This window comes from Microcebus murinus, chromosome 1, assembly GCF_040939455.1.
Source record: "Microcebus murinus isolate Inina chromosome 1, M.murinus_Inina_mat1.0, whole genome shotgun sequence".
NCBI classification, from domain to species: Eukaryota; Metazoa; Chordata; class Mammalia; order Primates; family Cheirogaleidae; genus Microcebus; species Microcebus murinus.
The window spans coordinates 76,217,021-76,236,185 of NC_134104.1; the positions used below are offsets into that span (position 1 = coordinate 76,217,021).

At 38.2% G+C, this 19,165-nt stretch overlaps 1 non-coding gene across 1 annotated transcript; it reads right to left on the minus strand.

The window, feature by feature from the left end:
• Positions 1 to 740: 740 nt before the first annotated feature.
• LOC142874975 (U6 spliceosomal RNA) lies at positions 741 to 847 on the minus strand. Its single transcript, XR_012922559.1, has one exon. It is a non-coding gene; the product is annotated as a U6 spliceosomal RNA (small nuclear RNA).
• Positions 848 to 19,165: the final 18,318 nt, after the last annotated feature.

The following is a 19,165-nucleotide window of genomic DNA, read 5'->3' on the forward strand; positions in this document are numbered from 1 at the left end:
TATTTCTTTGACATATTAATCTTGAACTCCTGGTCTCAAGCAATCCTCCCACCTCAACTGGTAAGAAATTTTTACCCTTATGCTGGCTGGTGAGGTCCTGAGTTCCCTTCACTGTAGTTTCCAGAAGAGGCAAGCTTTGGTATCCTACTCACTTCCCCAAACTATAGAGGCCAAGGGAAATCTCCTTTGCCTTTTGAAGTTTTGCTAAAATCTTTAGCCAATGTGATAATTCAAAGACTATTATTTTACAGACCTGTGATGCTATTTTGAGCAAGTGTTTTAAACCTTTGATATTTAACAAACTTCTCAAAATCAAATTTAAAATTCTAAAATTAAGTCTTTAAGACCTTGAACTAACTTTTGGACTTGGTATATAAAAATTATATGGAAACATTGTCAAATAAGAAATGCTGTTTGACTTTCTTTGAGTTCCATTTGTACAAATGTGTTATTAAAATGTGTTCCAAAATTGTATGTGATTCCTAAAATTCTGTTATGTCTTGGTATATGTTATCAGTAATAATTATGATTATTATGTTAAATTTTTGTATGACATAAAAATAAACAAATTTCCTTGTTAATTGTGTCTTTAGTCATGCTTATTCTAAGTCTTTTTTCATCCACAGATAATTATTGTTTTACTTTGATTATTCTCAAAAAGTGGTTTATAATCAAGTACAAAATTTGTTTCTTCTTCAAGAAAATTCATGGAAAGAACCCTGACAAGTGCTCTTTTTAACAAAAATATGGAATGCTTCATGAATTTGCATGTCATCCTTGCCAAAGGACCATGCTAATATTCTCTACATTGTTCCAATTTTTATGCATGTGCTGTTGAGGTAAACACCTTGCAAGTAATACTGGTCAGCCATTGTGTCCAAACTCCAAAAGGGAGGGGGTATAATGATGCATGTCTAACCTCCCATCACATAGTGCCCAGGAATTTAGTTTTTAAAGTTTCTCTGGAGTCTCCTTGGCCAAGAGGTGGTCCATTCAGTTTGGGGGGGAGGGGTTTAGAATTGTATTTCCAGTTTCCAGTTTCCAAATTTTTCTCTATTTTTTTGGCTTGATATAGCCCTGTAAACTAAAGTGAAACAACTTAAAAAAAAACTTCAGGAAAAATCACCACAACAACTTATATGTAAATAGCCTTCATGCCAAATGTATAAACTATTCAGAAAGAACACCTGAACACTTGATTCAGACTACAATCCAGAAAAATCTGTCAGACTGCCACTTCAATCTGATGGTACTTCAGAGGCTCTAAGAAAACTAGTCTATCTATATAGACTACTCCAGACATTATCCATTGTTTTTCTTCTATGGCCATAGAAATGCCTCTTAGTTAAGATATTTTTGCATACATCATATACAGAGGCCTAGCCCATCTGCAATGCCACTTCCTGGAACAGGACACAGCTGTATAACTGAAACGATCCATTTTCAGGTCTAAAAGACTGATTCAATAATATATAGGATGATATATTTTAAATTATTCCTTTCTGCTTATCCTAATTTGTTTTCTATGCCTTTGCCCATCTATATCTAACATTTTCTATCCCAAATCTCTCCAAAGTTATCAACTTAGCTTTTAGTATGTAAAACTTTTCAAAGTTTCAAAATGGGGGCTGAAGTCAAATTATTTTACCCCAAAATATATTTTTGACGTATTTTGAAATGGCTGTTCAGAGAGACATAGAATAAGAAGTCTCCGTGCAAAGCTGTCTTTCATGGGGGAAATTTACATCTCTAGAGAATCTGCACTGATGCAGCCAGGTCTTCCCTTATTCAAATCTAGGAAAGATTAACTGAGAGTTTGACACCTTTAAAGGTCTAAAAGAGACATTGACTGTCTATTCTCTTTGAAGCCTGCTACCTATGAGGTTTCAACACCCTTCTGGGTAACTAAGATCAGAGAAGGGCTGAGGACCCACTTCAGGAATAATAGAAATTTGCCTTCTCTTGGGCCTCTAAAACCAATAATGAAGGAGGTTTATTGTTCAGATATTCTGCCACCCAGAGGTCACTGTTCTGAGTAAGATGTGGTCATACTTTCCATCTGTTCTCTCACATGAAAATTTCCTGCTTAAAAAGTGGTGGCTTTTATAAGGACAAATGCAAATTCAATATAAGGGGTTAAATTCTCCCTTTTGAAAATAAAGGAAAAGATTTTTCTTCCTTATTTTTTTTTTTTCTTTGAGTATTTACCTTAGGAAACTTGTAATTGCCAATATGTTTTCATCTCTTTAAAATGTATCCCTTCAAAGACTAGATAGACTTTTTATCAGCTTTATGACCCAGGAATATCTTTCACAAGGACTTGGGAGTATCTTTTTGAAAAGCAAACATCAAAGGAGTTAGCTCCCCTATCTCCAAGTTCCTGTGAGAGGGTAAGAGTCTAATTTCAGTAGGTATCTTGCTCCAATTTGCAAAACCATTTCTTGTAATAAAGATATGACAAGTTTTTTCTTCCCCAGATAAAGCTAATTAGCTAACACAAGTAGTCCCCAATTACCATGGTAAAGTTAAGATGAACAATTTGTGACAAAATGTGCTGTGCGGTCTTCTTACTTGAGGACTAGTGATTGTATATATTGAAAACATGTATGTACTGAGTTGTATCTACTTGGCTATATAAGGGGAAGGTATTTATCTGTCTTTGGTCTCTTAGCAAATTGCCTATGCAGTTTGTGATGCCAAAATTGCATCACATTTTGGTTAAATGCTTATTCAGTAATAAAAGTGGGATTGTTTTCCTTCTTCTACCTTTGTGGAAATGTGTTTTTGAATTGGGAAGAGATTTTATTTACCCAATGCTTTTAAGAAGAATGATACCTAAGTAAAGTTCTTAAACACACCTGAACTTATTGGTTTCTTTTGCTGAGCTTCAATGTTCTGGTGCACACCTTCTCAATAGTAAAGGTTCTTGTTGGCAATGATCTGCAGGGGAGTGTAAGCACTTCTTCTCACCTTAACATGCCTTTCACAGGCTAAGGCTGAGATAGAGTTTGAGCTGGCATCCAGACTGCAACCCATCACAGGTTTCTATCCAATAAAAATGTATCATCTTCCATGTACTTGACAGTATGCTACAACTCAAATATGGTCCAGGCTACAGGCTTGCTGATTTTAAACCATAAAAATTATTTTTTTCTTTTGCTATTTAACAAAGCTATACTAAATAATTATCTCTTTGTGGTATATGTAAGCAATATACCAAGTTAAGCATATTAACCATGAGCTCTATTTATTCTTTATATTTATACATTGATTTTTTTTCCTTTTATCAAATTTATTCACAAGTATTATCTCATTTGAGTGCCACAGACATTCTGTAGGCAGGTGGGTGTTATTATTTCTGTATTTCAGGTGAGTACACAGTTTCAAAGAGAATAACTTTCTCCAGAATAAACAGTGAGTTAATATTATAACAAAGTCCTATAAACAGGTCTCTTGACTGATTTCATGGCTCATCCCACATAGCCAAAAAAAAAAAAAAAAAAGAAAAGAAAAAAGACTAAGTTTTTAAACTCTTCAAAAGTGAGAAACAACTCACTAATGAATGTGTGCATGTGTGCATGTCTCCGTGATGACAGATCAGAAGAATGGAGAATCCCAGGGCATTTGAGTTCTTGACAAGATGAAGCTTCGGTTCTGCTGGCAATCAGTGACAGGTTTTTCAGCAATGGTAAGATAGGATCCAACATGATGCTTTTATGTTTCTTTTATCTTGACCGAGATCTTGGGAAGAGGTTAAGAAGCTAGCGGAAAATTTGTTATTGGAAGAGAAGACTTTTCTTGAAACTCTGGCATCCAACTTTGTTTTGCTAGGCTTTTAGGAAATTAATAGTCAGGCTGCATCCGAGTCTCAGGACCTGGGCTGGTAGCAGCTGTTAGATATTTGGTCTGGCTATTAAAAATCACTACTGTTAGAAAACTTTCGAAATTAAGACAAACTCTAGGTTTGTTCCTGCTTGTGGGAGACACATTTTTGCCCTTTCAGCTAGAGCTAATTATCCACACCTGGGAAAATTGCCATCCAAGTGATGATCCGCCTGAGGGCTTGATGGACTGTCTTCCAGAACTTTCTGTTCTCAGTGGTATTTATTACCTGGGAAAGCTCAAAGAATGTCTGCATTGCATTGAAGACCATGTGAGAGAACAACTTCCCTCATGTGTGTGTCTTAAATCATACATGTGATTACTGCAATGATGTACACCAGAGCTTTTGTAAAAGTAGTCCTGGCTGGTGATTTGGAGCCTTGCTGCATTGGACAGAGTTGGTCACTTGAATCAAGGAAGTTTGTTTTGCCTCAGTAAACACTTCTCTAGAAAACTTTAGAGTGGGAATTGACCACCAAGGAGATCATAAAAGTTTGAACCAGAAAAAAATTTAATTGTATCCTAAAAATAAGGCAATTTTGGCTTACTGAGTGAATTCGGGATCTGGATCTTATTTATTTGGGTAGGTGCAGCTTTGTTCTTGGCATACAGTAGACCTCAATATGTGTTCACTGCAGAATGCTTACAGACCTGGGAACATGTTCATGGAAGTTGGTTTGGAGTATACAGAGCAAAGTGAGAGAACCCCTTGGCAAAGTTGGAACCACTGCAAGGCTCTTAGAGAAACACATGGAGACTGTCCACATCTTGACTGTCACTTTATAGAGTGAGAGGTGGATGTCCAAGAGTCAGTCCTGATGGTGACTAGAGAATTAGAATGAGAGAACACAGAAGGAGTAGATCTTTGGAGATGAAAATTGCTAATAATGATGTTCTGCCCCAGCCACAGCAACTCCTTCTGAAACCCCCTGTTCAGGCCCTGGAGGTAAGGTACTCTGTTTTAGCCATGATGGCCATCCATATCCTCATGAGAAGCCTTGGAGACTTTCTGCTTTTATCCAATTTGACCAGAGAACTATGTTAACAATGAAAGACGCACAATAGGCCATGCTCAGGAAAATACTTGGTTTTCTACACAAAGCTATCTAGAACCCCACCGGCGGCCCCACCAGCCTGTGACCTTGGATATCAATGAGGCACCCTGTGAAGATGCAGGGAACACAAATGAACCCCTCACCACCTGTGAAAACATTCACCCATTTAGAACTGAGGTATCGAGCAGCCCTTAGCTACCAGGCCCGTGGGGAGGGTGAGCATGAGAGATGGGCAAGGAGCTTATAACATAATAGGGAGTATGAGAAATGTACTTAATAGGCACCAGGCAATGTGGAAAGCATCAAGTACCATGAGAAATACACAAGAAGAATTACTGTGAGATGGTGGCAGAGGGAGAGAGTAACTCTGAGGATTCCTAGGTGATATCATATTTCAGGTAGGCTTTAAATGATGAGTAGAATTTGGACAAGCAGCTTTGGGAATGAGAGGCAAGAGGATTCCAGATAGAGGGAAAGGGAATCAGTCAAATTACTGAAGTGAGAAAGCACAGACTTTGCTTGGGGATAAGCAAGCGGTTCCATTTGGCTGTAACATATGTTGGATGAGAGGGAATATTGAGAGACAAGATTAGAAGGCTTTAAACATCAGAGGAAGGCAGCCAGGCCTCATCTGGAGTCAAAATAAAAGACATATGGGAATAGTGGCAGGTCAGCAATATCAACCACAGTAAAAGAGTATCAGAGCTTTTAAGGAGCTCGCACCACTTTACCAATGAGATTTTCACCGGCCTCTCTGATCCTTTCTAAAGGACAGAGACTGTGACTAAACTTTTCTCATTTCAGATGGAAAATAAATAAGGTAACCTTTGAGCACTAGATGCCAGTTAATGATCAGAGTGGATTCTGTTCTTGAGGATGTTGTCGTCCTCTTCTAGAGATACCCAGGCTGCACAGGCACCCACTCTGTTCCTACAGTAATACGAGCACTGGAATTCAAATTCCATGTCTGACCATTGCCTGGGAAAGTTCTTGGACAACAAAACTAGGGCAGCCTGACCTAGGGCAGTGCAGTGAAATTGGAGAAGAAAACGACTTCAAGAAAGTTTGAGGATTGACTCGTAGAACTTTGAGACTTAGATGATGGAAGGAGTGAAAAGGGTGCATGTCAGTTCACGTCCTCTAGGAAGTAGATGTCAAGACAGAAGTGCAAGAGCTTCTTTGGGGGGTAATGCCTATAAAAGATAAAGAAAAGAATGACTGTGAGTCATGAAAGACCTTCACACCACAACGTAGGTCTGATACTGTGAACAGGGAGTTGGAAGGAAGAATGATTGGCTAGGAAGAGCCTCAGATTTGGATGAAGCTCTAAGAATATTTTGACCAACCTAGAGGAGATCTCTGATCCAAGGGATGTTGGGCAAAGAATCCCACATTGGGCAGGAATGGTGAGGGCCATTCATTGACTAGCAGCTGCTGGGAAGAAAATGGCCTCAGCTCCAATGCTGTGATGGATCTAAAGGCACTGCAGATGGAGGCTGTCAGCCAACTACGCTCCCTGAAGCAGGCTGCCTTTTGAGCAGGGATCTGGAAGGGTCTCTTCTATGGCCACCACAAGGGGTGAGAGGAGATAGCAGTCAAAGATGAATACAAGGCTCCTGGATGGGTGGCTAGACATTTCCTGATATTACAAACACAATTTAGAGAAATGGGCTGTGGAATAGCTGCTGTCACCAAATGTCTCTGAAATAAACCTGACTTGGAGGCAGAGCATGTGACAAGGTGACACTTTAAAGCCTATGATTTAATATTCTTTCTTATTGTACTCTGCACAGCATCATGTGTCACAGTGTTGCCTACACTCTAAAACCACTGCTTAAGCATCTTCTCTTCTACAAAGCTAGTCTGAATGAATCTAGGATTTAAAAGATGGTTGACGCAATGCTATTGATTCAAAGCCCTGTGTCTAATGGCTTTTTCTTGAACTCTCTACCAATTCTTCAATGTCTAATGTGTTTTTCTCATTGAGAATTCTATCTTTCTGCCATAAAATTTTGTCTTCCTTCCTTTCCTCTTCTTTTATTTTAAAAAAGTGTTCAAAACTTTATTGAAGTATAATAAATAATAAATTGCATGTATTTAATGTGTAAAATTGCACAGATTTTGGAATAGATGTGCATCCTGTAACCATACCACAATTAAGATAAAAAAGATTTCCATCAACCTATAAAGTTTCCTCATGCCATTTTATATGTCCTCTGTCTTTCATTATTTCTAGAAACCAAGTGATTTGCTATCACTGTACATTAGTTTGCATTGTCCAGAATTTTATACAATAGAAATCATACAGTATGTATTAATTTGATCTGGCTTCTTGGGCTTGGTATAATTATTTTGAAATTTATCCATCAATAGTCTGTTCCTTTTTATTGCTGAATACTGTTACATTACATGAATTTGCCACAAGTTGTTTACATTAACCTATTGATAGATATTCAGGTAGACTCCTATTTTTGGCTGATACAAATATGACTATGCCAAAAAAAATTTAAAAATGTCTTTCCTTAGTAATATTCTTAGTTAAAAACAAAAAAAAAAGAAAAAAAACCCCAAATATGACTATGTGCTATGTACAACTATTCTTATGGACATATGCTTTCATTTCTCTTGGATGAACATTTAGGAATGGAATGCCTGGATTGTATGATAGAAGTATATTCAATTTTTTAAGAAATTGCCAAACTGTTTTCCAAAGTCATAGTACCATTTTATATATTCAAACTAGTAGTATATGAGAGTTTTAATTTCTCTACATTGTGCTAACATTTGGAATTACCATCTTGGTTTTTTTTTTGTTTTTTTTTTTGTTTTTTTTATCCTTAGCCATTCTAGTCAATATGTAGTTGTATCTCATTTTGGTTTATTTCACATTTCATTAATGACTAATGATGCTAGGCATTTTTTTCATATGCTTATATGCCATCCATATGTCTTCTTTGATAAAGTAAAGCTGAAATCATTTGTCCATTTTAAAAAATTAAATTGTCTTCTCATTATTGAGTTGTAACAATTTTTTATTTATTCTGGATAAAAGTCCTTTTTCAGATATATATGTTATGCAAATGTATGTTATGCAAAAGTCTCCTGTGACTTGACTTTTATTTTCTTAACTGTATCCTTCGAAGAGCAAGTTTTTAAAATTTTGATAAAATTAAATTTATTAAATTTTAAATTTTGTACTTTATGCTTTTAGTGTGCTATTTAAGAAACTTTTTCCTAACTTAGGGTCACTAAGATCTTTCCCTCTATTTTTACTCAAATATTTTATAATTTTATCTCTTGCAATTAGGTCTATGTTCCAAGTAAGTTAATTTTTGTATATGGTGTGTTGTAAGAGCTAAGTTTGATTTTTTTAAATATGGCTATAAAATTGTGCCATACATGAGTGCTATGTGCACTGTCTGGGGGATGGACACGCTTGAAGCTCTGACTGGAGGGGGAGGCAAGGGCAATATACATAATCTTAACATTTGTACCCCCATAATACGCTGAAATAAAAAAAAAATGTGTTGAAAAGACTATCATTCTCCCTATTTCATTCCCTTTGCACTTTTGACAAAAACTAGTTGACCATATATTTATATGTAGGTCTAATTCTGTACTCTATTCTGCTCCATTGATAGGTTTCTCTAATTTTATATCAATTCCATACTGATTATTGTAGATTTGTAGTAAATTTTGAAAGCTGTATGAGTTCTGCAACTCTGTTCTTGTTTTTCAAATTTGTTTTGGCTATTTTTGGACTTTCAAGTTGCCTTAAAGATTTTGGAATCAGCTTGACAATATATACATGTATAAAACATGCCTGCTGGGCCGGGCACGGTGGCTCATACCTATCATCCTAGCACTCTGGGAGGCTGAGCCAGGAGGATCACTCAAGGTCAGGAGTTCGAAACCAGCTCTGAGCAAGAGTGAGACCCTGTTTTCACTAAAAACAGAAAGAAATTAATTGGCTAACTAAAAATATATAGAAAAAATTAGCCGGGCATGGTGGTACATGCCTATAATCCCAGCTACTAGGGAGGCTGAGGCAGAAGGATCACTTGAGCCCAGGAGTTTGAGGTTGCTGTGAGCTAGGCTGACATCATGGCCCTCTAGCCCGGGTAATAAAGTGAGACCCTGTCTCAAAAAATAAAATAAAATAAAATATAAATTTAAAAAAATGCCTGCTAGAATTGATTGGAATTGCATTAAATTTGTAAGTCAGTTTAAGAAGGATTAAACTCTTAAAAATATTGAGTCTTTCTATTTATGTTATATTTCCATTTCTTTAGTTGCTCTTTCATATCTCTCATTAATGTTTTATAGCTTTCAGTGTATAGGTGTTGTACATTGTCAAATTTATCCCTAAATACTTTATATTTTTATGCTATTGTAAAAGTTATTGTTTTAAATTAGATTTTATGATTGTTTATTATTTTTATAGAAGTACAATTAATTTTTATGTCTTTATCATGCATCCTACAAACTTGATAAACTCACTTACTAGTTTTTGTAGATGTAAGAGATTCCTTAAGATTTTCTGCAAAGTCATTACGCCATCTACCAGTAATGATAGTTTTGTTTCTTCTTTTCCAATTTGTATGGAAATTTTTCTTGCCTTATTGCAGGGCCTAGAACTTCCAGTACAATGCTGAATAAAAGCATTGCAAGAATTTGTTCTTGCCTTTTTTCCCCAGTCATAGATGAAAGGCATTCAAATTTTCACCGTTATGTTTGATTTTTATCTGTAAGTTTTTCATAGGTGCTTTTTATCAGGTTGAATAAGTTTCTTCTCTTTCTAGGTTGCTGGGAGTTTTTTGTCTTTTTATCATGAATAGACATCGAATTATGTCAAATGCCTTTTATGTAGCTATTGAAATGATTGTGTAGGTTTTATTTTTTAGTATATTAATGTAATAAATTCCATTGATTAATATTCAAATCTTGAAGGAAATTTGTATAACTGCAACAAACCTCAATCATGATGTAGTAATTTCTTTCTATATTGTTAAATTCAATTTGCTAAAATTTTTTTGAGAATTTTTGTGTGTAGATTCAGAAGGAGTATTTGTTTATAGTTTCCTTTTCATGTAATATCTTTGTCTAGTTTGAGTATTATGGGCAATGTTGGCCTCATAGAATGAGTTAGAAGTGTCTCTTCTACTATTATTTTTGAAAGAGATTATGGAGATTAATATCATTTCTTCCTTCAATTCTTGGTAGAACCCAACTACAGAACTATCTGGGCTTGGTGATTTCTTGTTTGGGAAGTTCATTAATAATTGATCTAATTTTTAAAATAAATATGGGATATTCAGGTTATGTGTGTACATGTGAGTGAGCTTTGGTAGTTTGTCTTTCAAGATTATTTGTCCATTTCACACAATGTGTAGAATTTACTGACAAAGTTGTTCATGTATCGTTCAAAGTATTTTCTTTTTATCATTTTGAAGTCTATAGGATCTCTAGTGACACCTTTCTTTCATTCTTAATATTAGTCATTTCTACATTTTTTCTTTTTTCTTTTTCCTGATCAGTATGGCTAGAGGTATAGCAATTTTAGTAATCTTCTCAAATCATTACTTTTCTCAATATTTTTCTGCTTTTTAAAAAATTTCATTGACTGCCTCTTTGATCCTTTATCATTTTCTTTCTTAGGTTTATTTTGCCCTATTTTTAGAAAGTTGTTCAAGGTGGGAAGGTAATCTGGTCCCTGTGACTATCATGGCCCAAAAGAAAAGATTCTGTGTTCATCATCTCCATTGCCATCCTCTTTGCAATACCAGGGTTTTTATCAGTCAAAATTCTCTAAATTGAAAGCATTGGATATGTTTTAATGTGGGCAGAGGCATTTTGCTGGGGTAAGGAAGAAGTTGAGAGCTGATCTAAATGAAGAACCAGGGAGGTATTTGGAACCTTAACTCAGAAAAGAGAAGACTCAGAATAAGGATCATAAAAGCAACCCTCCCCTATCGAAAAAACTATTTTATAGAATAATATATAAGCATTAGACTTCTCCTGGTGGTCTTAAAGCATCACAGGTCAATGGGCATAAGCTACAGAGAGGCGGGCTTTGCTTTGTCACAGTCAGAATGCTCAAAACAGGATTAATCTGTGTGGAGAGGGGCATGAGGTCCCAGTCTTTGGAAGAACTGGACAGAACTAACATATGAACAATTTTTGACCTTTTAACTTCCATCTCTGAAGTCAGGTGGTGCATATTCAGATTCGACTGTCACCATACTCCAACTGTGGACCCTGCACCGATGACTTAACCAGAATACCTGCTCTCTCACATGTAAATGGCAGTAATAAACACACCTACTTTATATAGCTGTAAAGATTAAAGGAGATACTATGTGAGAAAATGTGTTCAGCATAATGTTTGGTATATAATATGCACTTGATATCTTTTATTTGCATATTATTAGCAGTATTATCAGCATATGCTGAAGTTGTAACTGTACAACTTTGGAACTGAGAGCAGTGTGATAGGTTATTTGGTCTAAATCATTATTTCATGGATGGGGATGGTGAGGCCAAAGGAGGCGACTTGCCCAAAGCCACGTAGTTTGTCATTTGATAAAATAAGCTATGGACCCACCACCTATTCAGACTCTATGTCCATGGACCCTCTCCCCTCCACATCACATACTCACAGTAGGCTCAGGAGACAGGAAATTCAGTTCTAAATCCTGGGTTTTCCATTGGTGTGCTGTGTAATTGGAGGTAAATCCTTTTTCCTCTCCAGGTCTTCCTCCCCTCACCCATAAAGTGGGGACATGGCAAGATTTCTAGAGGCTTTTATGGGTTCAGTGTTTTGTGTGTTAAACAGTTAATGTAGTCTGATGTGGAAAGAATTAGTCTGTTTGAATTGTTTTTCTCGAACAGGTACTTCTATTGCTTTGCCCACAATGACACACACAAAAAATGGTTTTGTTTCATGTCCTATTTTAAAAAGGAAATCTATCATTCATTTCTAATCTTGTTTGTTTGCAGCTGTGTTGAGTTAAATAGCAAGCCAGGCTTAAGGCACGCCAACCCGGCTTCCCAGGGAAGCAGCCTGAGAGTTGCTACTTTGTTTTCCTTATCTTTCTTCTGAGTGCTGATAACACAGCCTACTGCCTGCCTGTCTCTGTCCCTGTCATTGGCGGAGGGATTTCCAGAGACCACACTGTTCTTCCTGCTCCTGGGACCCTCGCCACCAACTTAGAGATAATTACTCATCCCAGCTGTTCCCAAGTTGATGGAGAGCCGGCTCCACTTGCCTGCCTAATGAATGCCTGTGTTCACCCACAAAAGAGAAGCAATATTCTGAAAAGATACTTCAATTAATGTGCCTGCCTCCCAACATTTTTTGGCTGCTGTAAAAGAAATTTTTTCTTTTCTCTTGTAGTGCTCGCTTTGCAAGGTTGTCTTTGTTGTCACTTTGAGCGGATATGCAGCCCATTAGAGACATGTGTCTTCTCTCCAGAATGTACCAAGCACCCACTCTGTGCCCAGTGTTCTGCTAAGACTTGGTGCCTACCCTCAAGTAACTCATACAGCAGGTGTAGGGGGAAAGGAGGAACTCTTGGGCTTAGGTTGTTATTTTAATGAATATAAATTAAATGCTAAGAGAATACGGTGTAAGGGAGAGACGAACTCTGCTGGTTACTCGGGAAAAGCTTCCTGGAAGTGGTAGAATTTACAACTTTGAAAGAGAGGTAGACTATAATTGAGCAAAAAGGACAGTATACACAACTAACTTCTTTAACAAACTTCATAACTAATGTTAATAAATGTCAACTAAGTGGCACATTATATGCTAACTATATGTTGAAAGGTTTACTTTAGAGAAGGAGAAGATGAACCTGGTGTTCAAAGACAACATCCTTCCTGGGTGGAGGGCTGTTGCACATTTCAGATAGGGAAACTGAGGAAATCTGGCTTATGTAAGGTTTTCTGGCTGCCCAGAAGAAGCAAAGAATGCAGGAGGAATATTCTGCCTTTCCAAGTGCCAGACTAGGATTTCCAACCTCAGCACTATTGACATTTCTGGTCAGGTGATTCTTTGCCGTGAGTGCTTCTCCTGTGCACTATAGGATGTTTAGCAACATCCCTGGCCTCCACCCATTAGATGCCAGTACATCCCCTCCCCAGTTGTGACAACTGAAAATCTCTCCAGACATTGCCAAATGTCCATAGAGGGCAGAATTGCCCATAGTTGAGAGTGACTTTGAGATGTAGTTTGACATGTTGGAAAGATCCTAAAACTGGGATCAGGAGAACAAGTCTAGCCTCTTTATAGTTTTTGACAAATCACGTCCAATTTGGGGCTTCAGTTTCTTCATTTCAAAAAGAAAGGAGTTGTATATAGACTTATTCACTCATTCGTTCATTCACTCAACAATTTTTTCTTCAGTTTCTACCATGAGCCAGACATTTTTCTAGGTGCCAGGAATATAGCAGTGAAGAACAAAAGCAGGTACTTACCCTCACGATGCTTATTATCTTTTGATTGTGGAAGGCAGATAATTAAACAAGTAGACACATATGAATGTAACAAAGTGCCAAGCAATGACAAATTCTATGAGGAATATGCAGCAGGGGACTCTTACAGAAAGTGTCTGAGGGTAGAAGATTACTCTCCAAGGAATTACTCTGAGATGACATCTGAGCTGAAACCTAAGTGATAGAAGGAGCCATTAATGGAAGGCTCAGAGGAAAGAACGATCCAGGCAGAGAGAACAGGAACTGCAAAGGCTGTGAGGAGGAATGAACTTGGCCTGTCTAGAGTGTGGTGAATAACGAGGAGAATACTAGGTGATGAGGTCTGAGGGGTAGACATGGGCCAGTTTCTATAGGGTCACGTAGACCACATATAGGAGTTTGAGTTTAATTTATTGCAATAACTAAATTGTACTGGAGAGTTGGAAGCAGGAGAGTGATACAATCTGATTTGTTTTCATAAAAGTCATTCTGGTTGCTTGGGAATAATGGATTTTAAGGGAGAAAGAATGGGGGCAGGAAACCAAGGAGGAGGGAGTTGCAGAAGGCCAGGAGAGAGATGGTGATGGCTTAGCCTAGACACATGGTAATGGAGATAGAGAGAAGTGGATAGAGTTAGAATGTCTTTCGGAGGTACAGCCAGCTGGATTTACTGATTAATTGGATATGAGGGATGAGGGAAAGAGAAGAATCAAAGATAGTACATAGTGCCAAAGAACTGGGCAGACTGTTTTGCCATTTATTATCAGCAAAAAGTAGATTTAAGGGTGAAAGGCAAATAGTTCAAGATAAGTCTAAAATAATTTCCAACTAGAAAATTTAATTCTATAATAGAATTCAGTATTGCGTTTGCTTTACTTTCTCTAGAGACCTCAGTCTACACCCCCACTCCCACAACACACATAAACACGCACGCACAAAAAACTATAACAAAAACAAATTCGTGAGGCGATGCCATAGCAGGAAATTAGTGTGGTTTCCAAACTACTTCAAGCATGCAGAGACAGTCTTGTGTCTGACAAGCAATAAGGGACTTTGGAAAATCATGTTAGATGAGATCTTGTCTATGGGAGGTTTTGTTATCAAAAAATCTAATGAGGCTTAAAGAAAACTGATAATTCATTAGCATTCTTGAACATGCCCCCACTTTGCTGCGTGGTAATTATTGAGTAGCTACAGACCAGCTCAGAAATATAGTGACAAGACAAAATGCTCCATCCATCAAATCCCAACAGCTATAATCATCTAATGAATGCTACATGAATCAAACAGTGGAAAATAATAATAATAATATCTTTGCTTCCCCCTGAGCCTTTTGGCAAGGTTTCCGGAGTCTACACTGAATAGCTTTACTGGGAAGTTTGACTCTCCATCTAGGGTGCAAGGCCACAGCTGTCCAACAGCTACAGGACAATGGTACTCCTGAGACACAAGGCAGGGTTGGAGGCGATAATCTTTTAGCTGAGGAAAAAGCATTCCTGTAGCTTAATCCTAGAAGGAAAGTAGGGTTTGAGAGCAGTCATGGATCTTATGTAAGGCTTGAGGTCTTCCGGACTGTGACACAGAATGGACTTCTCTCTATGGATGGCAAAAGAAAGACTTCTCTAAAAGCATCAGGTGCATTCCACACAGAACTGGATGGGAAAACCACATGGAATGTGTTAAGCCTGGTGTCTGGGACTCAGAAGGCATAGAAGCCAGTGCCAACTCAAACTCTTCTAATGTAACTGTGAACAAATGACTTTCATTGAGGAACACTTAATTTTGTAACGGTAACATGAGGGATACTAAAATATAATTTATATTTCTAAGTTGTTATGATCATAAAACTGCATATGCATTAGATACATTCAAATTCTAGAAAATGTGAGAGGTTTTTATAATTGTTACATTTTAAATCAGAAAAATCTTTGAAAAGAATGTACCACTGAATCATAGCAAACATTTGATGAAAAAGATTCTCATGTTTGCATCCCCTCAATTTATTTTCTTCCTTATCGGCTGAACATCAAAGCACAAAATTTATATCTTCCTAGAAAATGTACAGATCTTGGGTTTAGAAACTACGTTTTTGTGGCCTTGTTAATACAGATATTAATACAGATAATACTAATATTAATATTAATACAGATATGTCATCTAGCAGAGGCAATGCATTGGCCTGATTGTTGCCACTTTTGCTGGGGAAGAAATGAGTTTTTCAGAGTACCTGACAGGTCACCCAATCATGGATGATGGAAAGAGGCTCAGACATTGAGTCAGAAGAATGGCACCTGAGTTTTCTCTCTGCCAGAGGTTAACCACATGACCTTCTATGATGCTACAGTACAGATGAGCAGACGGCTTTCAAACAAGAGCTCCAGTTCCTGCCTTCCTGACTTTGTTCTGGTGGGCACTGGGGCCCCACTCCCTTTCTCTCCTGAGTCAATCCTGAAGATGTGGCACATTCTCCAGGAGAGGTCTAGAATAATTCTCCTTCTTATGTCTGATATCCACTATGCTGAGGTAGATCATGTGTACTGCCTCACACAACCTACAATCTTCACCTGCTTCTTGCTGTGCTTGCCCAGCCAGAATAAATAGACTTTCATGCCCAAATTTATTGCTGAAACTGTAGTGATTAGAAATACTAGCCATTTTGACTAGGCCTAGACACTCTATATCTTGCCATTCCCTTCTTTTTTGGTTACCAGATTCCTTTTCTCCTACCCACTCACCCAACCCCTGGTTAGTCCTACGTCCTATTCAAACAAACTGTCCATCTGAACTATGTCACTATGCTGCTGCACTTACCTAAGTCCACATCACCATTGTCTGAGTGCTCCTGTTTCATGCCTCACAGGTGAAACTGGAACTTTGTTCTGGTTATATCAGCTCACATCAGTTGAGATCCTCCATTCCTTTGAACCACTGACAGCCACCACCCTCAGTCAACTTGCAAGTCAGAGAAGCGCCCTGAGTTCTGGCCTGATTCTGTCTCCTCCACCACCAGCTTCTTACAGGGTCCTCAGCATAGGATCTCAAAAGATCTTACTCAAAATCTGGTTTGTGGAGAGTCACTCTGACTCTTTTGCAACTTTTTCTGGAACTTGACTCTGAGAATTGCCATGCAAACAAATCAATCTCATTGCTTTTAAGATACGCCTCTTCAGTGATGAAGATGAAGTGTCTTGGCTTTCTCAGCCCACATCTCCCTTTTGTACTTTACTCATAAGCATGAGAGAATCTGAATCTGAAGGGCAATTCAATGCATTATCAATTCTGAGACATCTTGTCATCATTAACCAACAAGTTTGTATTTAAAATAGTTAATGAAATGCTAATTTGAGCTTGATCAATCCTTTTATTAGATGGAGCTGACCACCTTCAGTGAGTTTAACACCATGAAATATATTCTTCAAAGTACTAAATAATAACCAAGACATAGGCTGAGATTGCGAAGAACTATAGTGCCATCTGATATAATGAATTTGAGATGAAGAGCTTTCCTGCAGAGCATTCGACTGAGAGATGTACCTAGTGAGCATAACAGCAAAGACTGCTAAATCACAGGGAAGCAGGTGGTACTGCAATTCAGATTTCAGGTATTCTTCCTTTTGTGTGGAATGCAACAATTCAGGAAACCCATTAAGCTTGGTGCAGTTAAGTTTTTCTAATTGTTACACAAGGTTATTATAACAGATCAGGGCAAGGCCCTATGTCTGAGCCTCTATGCAACTCTTTGCCCTCTCTTGGCCTCAGTTCACTCATATGTAAAATGAAGATGTTGGGCAATGTGATCTCTCAAGTCCTCCCGATTCTAAGATTTTGTTGTTCATTCACTAAGCATCTTCAAACATTCAGCTTAACTCCAAACCAGAGTTAGTCTCTAAATTAGATGCAGACATGCCTTCAGATTACACTTGGTGACAAAGGCTCCAGGTTCGAAACTCTTTATTTGTTCCTAAAAATTATCAGGATCCCAATACATGTGACACTAAGTTTGTTGCAGTTGTTAGAAAGTGACTGTGGAACCGAATATAATTCTCACCTGGCATCTGTTACTTCAGGTCTCAGAGACTGAGCCAGCTGCCTCCTTCATGCATGATCCTTCTGACTAGAAGACAGAGCTCCTGCATATCCAAAGAGAACAGGAGGGATCCAAAGGCAAGAGAGACAAGCTGCATCCTAAACTGTGACCTGCACTGTTAGATTCCATTCTTCCAGATCTGAAAGACACTTTGAAGTTTTATGATCTGTTTCAACCCTTCATTTTACAGTAAGGAAACTGAGGCTCAGAAAGGAGAAGTGAAGTGATCGGTGGCTAGAACACAGCCTGAATCACAGACCTGGGTTTGGGAAGTAGCCCCATCATTTGTTAGCTGAGTGAGAAGTTAAATTATTTAAATGTTTTATGTCTCAGTGTCCTTATTTGTAAAATGGTGATAATAGAGTTTTCATAGAGTTTTTTAGAAGGATGAATGAGAAAGTGAAAATAAGCATGGAAGAGAGTGCCTAGCATATCTCAAAATACCAAATAAAGGTTAAATATATTTATCACAGTGCTTTGGGATGAAGCCTCTGCCTGCTGCTCCCTTTGATTACACCTTTGTTTTACGGATCCAGAAGACAAAGCTAAAGAGAAAAATGCTAGTGTCTTGATTGTTACGAATGGTTGATTTTCTTGAGATGAAACACCTAAAAAAATAGAGTGAGACCAATGGCTAGAATTTGATATAAATAAACAGTTTGAGCATGAAGACCACTGACAAATTACTTGTAATTGCAGAAGTTGCTGGAGGAGACATCAGGATGATCTTATAGGAACAGTCGCAGACGTGAGAGGATTGTGATGAACGCAGCAGAGGACGTGCAGGCTATGCAGACAAATGGCAGTTGTGGCATGAGACTTGGGGAAGGAGAGTGGTAAGGGAGGTGTCCGGCCAGGCAGGCAATGCCAGCGACGTCAGTCAGCAGGTCTCAGGACCTCAGATACACAGTTGGAGAAAGGATTAGAGAGAGAAGACAGGGACCCAGTCCTAAAGGAATTCAAGACCTCAAGCATTGTTTAGACGTTCTAATGGGAAAATGCCCAGCTACCATTGACTAAAAAGTGTCCCCCTGTCACAGAGAAGGTCATCCTCCATGTCTAAGCCTTGAGCAAACTTGAGGCAGTGAGAGGGGAAGGGACCACCTACCTGAGTAGCCCAATGAGTGCAGTCAGCCTGGGTCTTAAATGAGGACTCAAATGTTCCGGCCAGATCCTCTTCCTGTTCATCCCAAATGGAGAGAAATCAGGATGCTTTCCAGAGAGCCTGAGCAGAAACTGAATTTTCTAGACCAATGATATGAGATAGGACTTGGGCAGATTAAGGCAGAAAACACTCATTTGGAGAGCACAGACCCAAGCAGGACCAGCAGTCAGGCTGTCTTGATGCCAAGTGCCCTGCACTCCTAGCACAGGAAGCCATAAATCCCCATGACAGTGACAGGATTGGTCTCTGGGCCAGACATGGGACTAAGTATGTGGCTAGTGAGAAAAGGATGTAGGGGTCAAGGAGAGTAGCTGCCAGGATCAGAGAAGTGCCGGGACCCAGGCAGCCAGTACAGCTGGTTCAAACTGTTTCTTCATAGCACTTGTCTGTATCTCTATTGCAACAATCATTATACTCTATCAGGACTACATGTCTGTCTAGCCCTCTGCACACAAAATATTTAAGGTAGATTTTGAAAAAGCAGTAGTTATTAACATTCACTCT